The 7,611-nt window shown below is 40.5% G+C and overlaps 1 long non-coding RNA gene across 1 annotated transcript; it reads right to left on the reverse strand.

Annotated features, from left to right (window-relative positions):
- Positions 1–204: 204 nt before the first annotated feature.
- LOC142761165 (uncharacterized) lies at positions 205–2,461 on the reverse strand. Its single transcript, XR_012883533.1, has 3 exons — positions 2,338–2,461; positions 377–482; positions 205–279 (listed from the first exon to the last, which is right to left on the reverse strand). It is a non-coding gene; the product is annotated as an uncharacterized LOC142761165 (long non-coding RNA).
- Between the last annotated feature and the right edge of the window lie 5,150 nt (positions 2,462–7,611).

Below are 7,611 nucleotides of genomic sequence, written 5' to 3' on the forward strand. Positions count from 1 at the left end.
TGCGCACCTTCCTATGCCAATCTTTTCCTGGGGCTGTGGGAGAGGGATATCTTTCTGTCTAATCCTGTCCCTTTGATTGATAGAGTACATCTTTGGGCTAGATATATTGATGACGTTGTGTTTATCTGGCAGGGAACACCAGCTGAACTCAAAACTTTCATTAACCATTTGAACCACAACAACATCAATATCAAACTTACATATCAATATAGTAGAACTGCAGTTGAGTTCCTCGACATTCAAATTCGGGTGGACGATCAGGGATTGATACACACGGACCTATATAGAAAGAAGACTGCGGTCAATTCGATATTACACGCTTCATCAGCCCACCCTAGACACCTTATTAAAAATATCCCCGTTGGCCAATACTTACGAGCAAGACGCTTGTGTTCAGACCAACACACTTTTGAAGTGCAGGCTCAAGATCTTAAAAAGCGCTTCAAGGAAAGGGGATACAGCAATCGGTCTATCCAGCGAGCCTATGATAGGGCAAAAAGCAGTCAAAGAACGACGCTGTTACAGGGCTCTGTTCGACAAACCGCCACTGATAATAAGGTCCGCATGATTACGAATTTTAATTGTAAATCCGAGGAAATTTTGGTGATAATGAAAAAATTTTGGCCAATACTCCAGCAGGACCATACGCTAGGCAAATTGTTACCATCTGTCCCTTCCATTACATTTAGGAGAGCCCAAAACCTGAAGGATCTTTTAGTACATAGTTACCACCGGGGCTCACAACCCCAGTATGCTTTTGGATCTAAAGGTCCAAAATGGGGTTGCTTTAAATGCGGACGCTGTGTAGCTTGTCCAAACATCGAACAGGCAACTACATTTTTTGATTTTGACCATACACACGAATTCAAGATTACCCATCACATTGACTGTACCACTATGGGTGTCATCTACTTTGCCATCTGTCCTTGTGACAAAATTTATGTAGGAATGACGACTAGACAACTCCGTAGGAGAGTACGAGAGCATGTGTTGGGCATTCAAGCGGCTATGGGAATTGAAGATGTATCACAACTTAATACGATCCCTCGTCATTTCAGGTTATTTCACAACTGTGACGCATCACTTTTGAAAGTGAGAGCTATCGATCGCGTACTGATTGGTCCAAGGGGTGGTAATTGGAAGAAGGCCTTGGGACAGAAAGAAACTACCTGGATTATGAGGTTGGGATCCTTACATCCATATGGTCTTAATGAGTACAACAGCTTCGCACCATTTCTTTGAAATCGCCATAGTTAAGTCATGGTTACTTTCTTTGGTTTGAGCATTGCCACTCTCCTATTGGTGTCCACCAATATTTTATCCCTGTTCTTTTTAACTTGTTGTCATTGTTTTTATCTTTTTAATTTTATGTTTATGTGTTTGTACATTGGGTTTTCTACTTGCCATTCCCCTTATGCCCTGTTCTTCTATCTAGACATACGTGGATATTGATCTTTATTTTTGAGGTCAACTATTATCCCAGTTGTTCACAACTTGATAAGAAATTATTATCTTGTTATAAGATCTCTGTTGTTTTACAGCATGATTCCTGCCATACTATTCAGCATGAAGTTTTTGGATCCAGTTCAAATCCCCGTGATGACCCCGCTATGAATTTAGAGTGACATCCGGCAGATTCGTCCTGTGGCCATTGGTGGGCCAAATTTTCGGATTTTCTGATCACTTGTGTATATATATTTACAGTCAAATCCTTTTCACATCGACCCTTTAACATTTGATCATTGTTACATTGGTTTTTGGTTTACGATCAAGTCTGTACTTTTGGCTTTTTCGTCATAGGTACTTTTGCACAGATTGACACAATAAATTGTATTGAGTTAGTCAGGCTCTCAGCCTTTTTTTTTTTTTTTTTTTTTGTTGTTTTCTTGTTTATTACAGTCACCATGTATTATTTAACCTAGTAATTGAGGTTTGGTTTACTAAATGTTTATAGCAGTAGTCACTGTCACGTTCAGTCATTTGGTAGTTTTAATCATCTTCCCATCACTAAATTTTCTTGGTCACTCATTGTAATATAATTTGTGTTTGTCCACATCCCTCTTCCCTTTCCCCCTTTTCCTTCCCCTCTCCTCCCCCCTTCCTCATTCTCTCCTTCCCTATTTCCCCCCCCCCCTTTTTGTTTCCCCCTCCATTTTTCTTGCCTCACCTATCACGTTTAATATTACTGACATCAATTGTGTGGTTGGCAACTATAGTCTTAGCACATACTTGTGCACTTTGCTCATATTCCTGCACTACTGGATTAAAATTAATTAGATTTATGTATATTTTTATGTATACTAATTTTGGATATAAAGAAATTGTCATTTGACTCACCTTTGGTTTTATTTACCGCATATTCACAATTTTCGGGCTAGATGTACGGTTTGTTGTGCTGCATTAATACTAATTATATTGTTCTGTTCCTCTTCAGCATTAATCAATATACACTTGTTGTGTTATTCTACTTTCTAATCATTTTTGTGGATATTTTTTCACGTTTCTTCACTTCTCTCACATTCACAACCGCTCACTGTGATCATATGTATTTTGTGTATATGTTGGTACATATGTGTGTGTGTATATGTGTATATATGTGTATGTATGTGTATGTATATATATATATATATATATATATATATATATATATGTGTGTTCATGTATGTGTGTGTAGGTATATGTAGGTATATCCTTGGTCACTTTTACTTTCTTTCCTCTTTTCATTTTTTACTTTTCACAGCATTACTGGTTAGTTCCGGTACTGTGTTTCAGCTCTGAAGTGTGATATGGACTTGGATAGTCAGCTTCAGCACCTTGGACAGTGACTGCTCTAACTCTCTCGGTTATTTAGCTTTGACGGCTGTGCTGAGCATTTCAGCACGTTGGACAGCGACCTCGGCTCTTAATGCTTTGCTATGCTCTCCAGCGTGTTTAACAGCAACTGCTGCTCTCACGCTGGACTGTCACCTAGCAACGGGACGCCTTGTCCCGCTGCTGCTGTTTAATGAGATCGGCTGGGCCCTTTTTTTAACCTTTTTTAACCTATTTTTTCACCTTAATGATCAGGATAGATAGTTCTACCTTGGGCCAAAACTGGATTGCCACTAAACTTCTAATTTAATTCCTCTTTATATCCCTGCTTCTGACCTTCGGTGATTCCACATCGAGCCGGCGGGCTGATTTCATTCCCCCGCCGGCCTGGTGTGGTTATGCCGATGGAGGCGGTTCTGGGAGGAGGACTGTTTTGACATAAGACTACACGATAGGACGCTATCGTGGGTGGGCGGGATGTATCGCCGTCTGTCATTGGTGACCGACGCTGAACACCTAACCACCCGATAGGAAACAGCTGTGATTTTACCGGTAAAACATCATTGAGGAAGGTATATCATGGGGTAACTGGGGCATTTGGACATCAACCCCTGACGAAGCACCAGCGAAACGCGCGTTGGGTTAAGCAGAGGTCCCCCTCCTGGTCTTGATCTCCTATTTATCCTCTTATACGCAGGTGTAGGTATACTACTTTACATGTCGTTTTTACTTAGATTGTACCTTATATATATTCTCTATACTTATTTATGTGTTCATCTGTGCAAAGCGTACCATGCCTAGTACCTGCTTATCAATATGTACTTATGCACTTTAGCCATATATAGGTTGTGTCAGACCATTTTTACATCTGGGGGGCTACTCTGCTTTTACGTTCGGATTCCGTTTGTGTTCGAGGGTCCATGGCATTTTATTATGTCTAAGTGTTATATGTTGTCTCCATGTGTCTAATTGACTTTAATAAAGATTATTTGTATTTTTTCAAACACCTGGTCGTGACTTGTTTCTTGTTCTGGTTTAGTTTTAATTAGTCACTAGGACCACTAGTATCATTCGGGGCATTATTCGGTTTGTTAACTTATACCTTACATTTGGATAACTTTGTAAAGCCTATTAAAGCTATGGCCATGGATGGCTACCAGGTCATATGGCATGGAATAAATCAACACTCTGCACTGACAACAGTAAGTGGTGGGGGAGGACTTGGTGTGAGGTGGCAGACATCTTAGTGCCAGCCGTGTACCATTAGAGAAATCATAAAAGTGTAAGCTGGTAGAGGAGCTGGGAGGTGGAACTGTGACAAGTGAGGAGGAGTAACAAGTGAGACAAGAGGGGACTGGAGGCTCAAGAACACAATGGGGCAGATTTGCTACTGTATCTGCGTCTAGAATGTGTAGTGAAATACGCCACATTTTGGAGCATTTCGGCACATTTAATTTTAGACTAATTTATCCCGCAAATGCGCCAAAGAGTCATGCATGGCTTAGCAGGAAAAGGGACGTGGCTTTAAATGTGCCAAAGTGCACCAAATGAAAACTAACCCAACTAAGAGTTGGTTTAAGGAAGAAAAAAATTTGTGAAATATCTAGCAAGATGCGCCAAAGTGATCATATTGCGTGTGGCACAGTAATAAATTTGGCGCATTTTCAGACTGCCTGGTCTAAGTTTATGCTGTTTAAATCTTAGGCTCTGTGCACATCACGTTTTGGACCTAAGTTTAGCATGTACATCGGCAAAGCTAAATGTGTCCATAGGACTTCATTAGCCAAACGGAGGCCCAAAGAGCGTCCTATTGGCCTCTTTCGGGCTGGTGTACATCGGTATACCTTTTTTTTGGAGGATGGAATAGTGTAGTAACCTATTCTTTTCAATCCTAAATGAACATGCAAAGAGACATAACGCGCAGCATAGTTATTTTTTTTTTTACATGACAGCATATGTGTTACGTATGCCACTGTATGACATATGTCACGCGTGTATGTTTGACACATACGTCATGGGCTTTTCGATAGCCTTTCATAATGTATACATTAAACGGATACCATTATAGTCTGCTGGCGAATGCCTAATAGTGGCATCAGTTACCCATAGGCTATAATGGTACTACCGTTCAAAAGTTTAGGGTCACTTAGAAATTTCCTTATTTTTGCAAAAAAAGCACAGTTTTTTTAAATGAAGATAACATTAAATTAATCAGAAATACACTCTATACATTGTTAATGTGCTAAATGACTATTCTAGCTGCAAACGTCTGGTTTTTAATGCAATATCTACATAGGTGTATAGAGGCCCATTTCCAGCAACCATCACTCCAGTGTTCTAATGGTACATTGTGTTTGATAACTGGGTTAGAAGGCTAATGGATGATTAGAAAACACTTGAAAACACCTGTGCAATTATGTTAGCACCGCTGTAAACAGTTTTGCTGTTTAGAGGAGCTATAAAACTGACCTTGCTTTGAGCTAGTTGAGAATCTGGAGCATTACATTTGTGGGTTCGATTAAACTCTCAAAATGGCTAGAAAAAGAGAGCTTTCATGTGAAACTCGACAGTCTATTCTTGTTCTTAGAAATGAAGGCTATTCCATGAGAGAAATTGCCAAGAAACTGAAGATTTCCTACAACAGTGTGTACTACTCCCTTCAGAGGACAGCACACACAGGCTCTAACCAGAGTAGAAAGAGAAGTGGGAGGCCCAGCTGCACAACTGAGCAACAAGAGAAGTACATTAGAGTCTCTAGTTTGAGAAATAGACGCCTCACAGGTCCTCAACTGGCAGCTTCATTAAATAGTACCCGCAAAACGCCAGTGTCAACGTCTACAGTGAAGAGGCGACTCCGGGATGCTGGCCTTCAGGGCAGAGTTGCAAAGAAAAAGCCATATCTGAGACTGGCTAATAAAAGGAAAAGATTAATATGGCCGAAAGCACACAGACATTGGACAGAGGAAGATTGGAAAAAAGTGTTATGGACAGACGAATCAAAGTTTGAGTTGTTTGGATCACACAGAAGAACATTTGTGAGACGCAGAACAACTGAAAAGATGCTGGAAGAGTGCCTGACACCATCTGTCAAGCATGGTGGAGGTAATGTGATGGTCTGGGGTTGCTTTGGTGCTGGTAAAGTGGGAGATTTGTACAAGGTAAAAGGGATTTTGAATAAGGAAGGCTATTACTCCATTTTGCAACGCCATGCCATACCCTGTGGACAGTGCTTGATTGGAGCCAATTTCATCTTACAACAGGACAATGACCCAAAGCACACCTCCAAATTATGCAAGAACTATTTAGGGAAGAAGCAGGCAGCTGGTATTCTATCTGTAATGGAGTGGCCAGCGCAGTCGCCAGATCTCAACCCTAAAGAGCAGTTGTGGGAGCAGCTTGACCGTATGGTACGCAAGAAGTCCCCTTCAAGCCAATTTAACTTGTGGGAGGGGCTTCTGGAAGCATGGGGTGAAATTTCTCCCGATTACCTCAGCAAATTAACAGCTAGAATGCCAAAGGTCTGTAATGCTGCAATTGATGCAAATGGAGCATTTTTTGACGAAAGCAAAGTTTGAAGGAGAAAATTATTATTTCAAATAAAAATCATTATTTCTAACCTTGTCAATGTCTTGACTATATTTTCTAGTCATTTTGCAACTCATTTGATAAATATAAGTGTGAGTTTTCATGGAAAACACAAAATTGTCTGGGTGACCCCAAACTTTTGAACGGTAGTGTACGTCATAAACATGGTCATCTGAGTTTATGACGTACACTTTTAACGTACACTTTTAAACTCTGTGGTGACGGTTGGTACTGTTAAAGCATCCGTCACAGCTTACGTTTAACGTACTGTATACGTCTGGAGTTTTTTTTCTGACGTATATATTAAACATAGACCAAAAATCTTATATGCACAAAGCCAAAGGCAGCTTACTAAATCTGCCGAAATGTGTAACAAATCTGTCTAGATATGCCTTATGATTTGAATACTTCAGCAATGGAGCACATAAAGGGCATGGCCTGAGAATATTGTATTTAACCTCTTAACAATGAGCAACAGATATATCCATCACGAGTGGGTGCTAGGTCCGCATCGTGATGGATATATTGATCACTCAGATCTTGTAGGTACTGCCACTGTACCTATGGGATTAGCTGCAGGAACACGGCTGTTATACACAGCCTAGCTCCTGCCGCAACTGCCGAAATTGGAGATAATCTAAAGTGTTTGACAGAGGAGGCCTCCCTCTGTCAGCCTATCAGCGCTCCCCGACGCAGTCACAGGGCGCCGATGGATTGCCATGGCAGCTGGGGGCTTAACAAAGGCATCTTAGGTCTGCTATCAGTAACTGCCTATTAGGCCATGCCAGAAGCAGTGATACATTGACAGGCAATAATGCTTTGGTATACTAAGTATTCCGAATCATTATAGAAGCAATTAAAGAACCGCTGCTTTTAATAACCTAGTTGGACAAAGAAAATAATTAAAATGGAGTTATATAAACATTATATATACCACCCAAAAAATAAATAGATTAAACCAATTTTTCATTAAAATGATTACATTTCTTTAAAAAGTGGTCACTGTAGGAAAAAAAAACCTATTCAGTGCCGTCACAACGACCCATGAACAAACATAACTTATTAGTTACACAGCACGTCGCATGGCGTAAAAAAACAAACTTGCAGAATACAATGGCGAAATTGCCACTCCAGCACAACGATCTACACTTTTTTTATTTATTTTTGAGGGCAGGGACCGCCACATTAATCCCCCAGGCTGCCCTCGAGGATATT

The sequence above is a fragment of the Rhinoderma darwinii genome, chromosome 4 (genome assembly GCF_050947455.1).
Source record: "Rhinoderma darwinii isolate aRhiDar2 chromosome 4, aRhiDar2.hap1, whole genome shotgun sequence".
Lineage (NCBI taxonomy): Eukaryota > Metazoa > Chordata > Amphibia > Anura > Rhinodermatidae > Rhinoderma > Rhinoderma darwinii.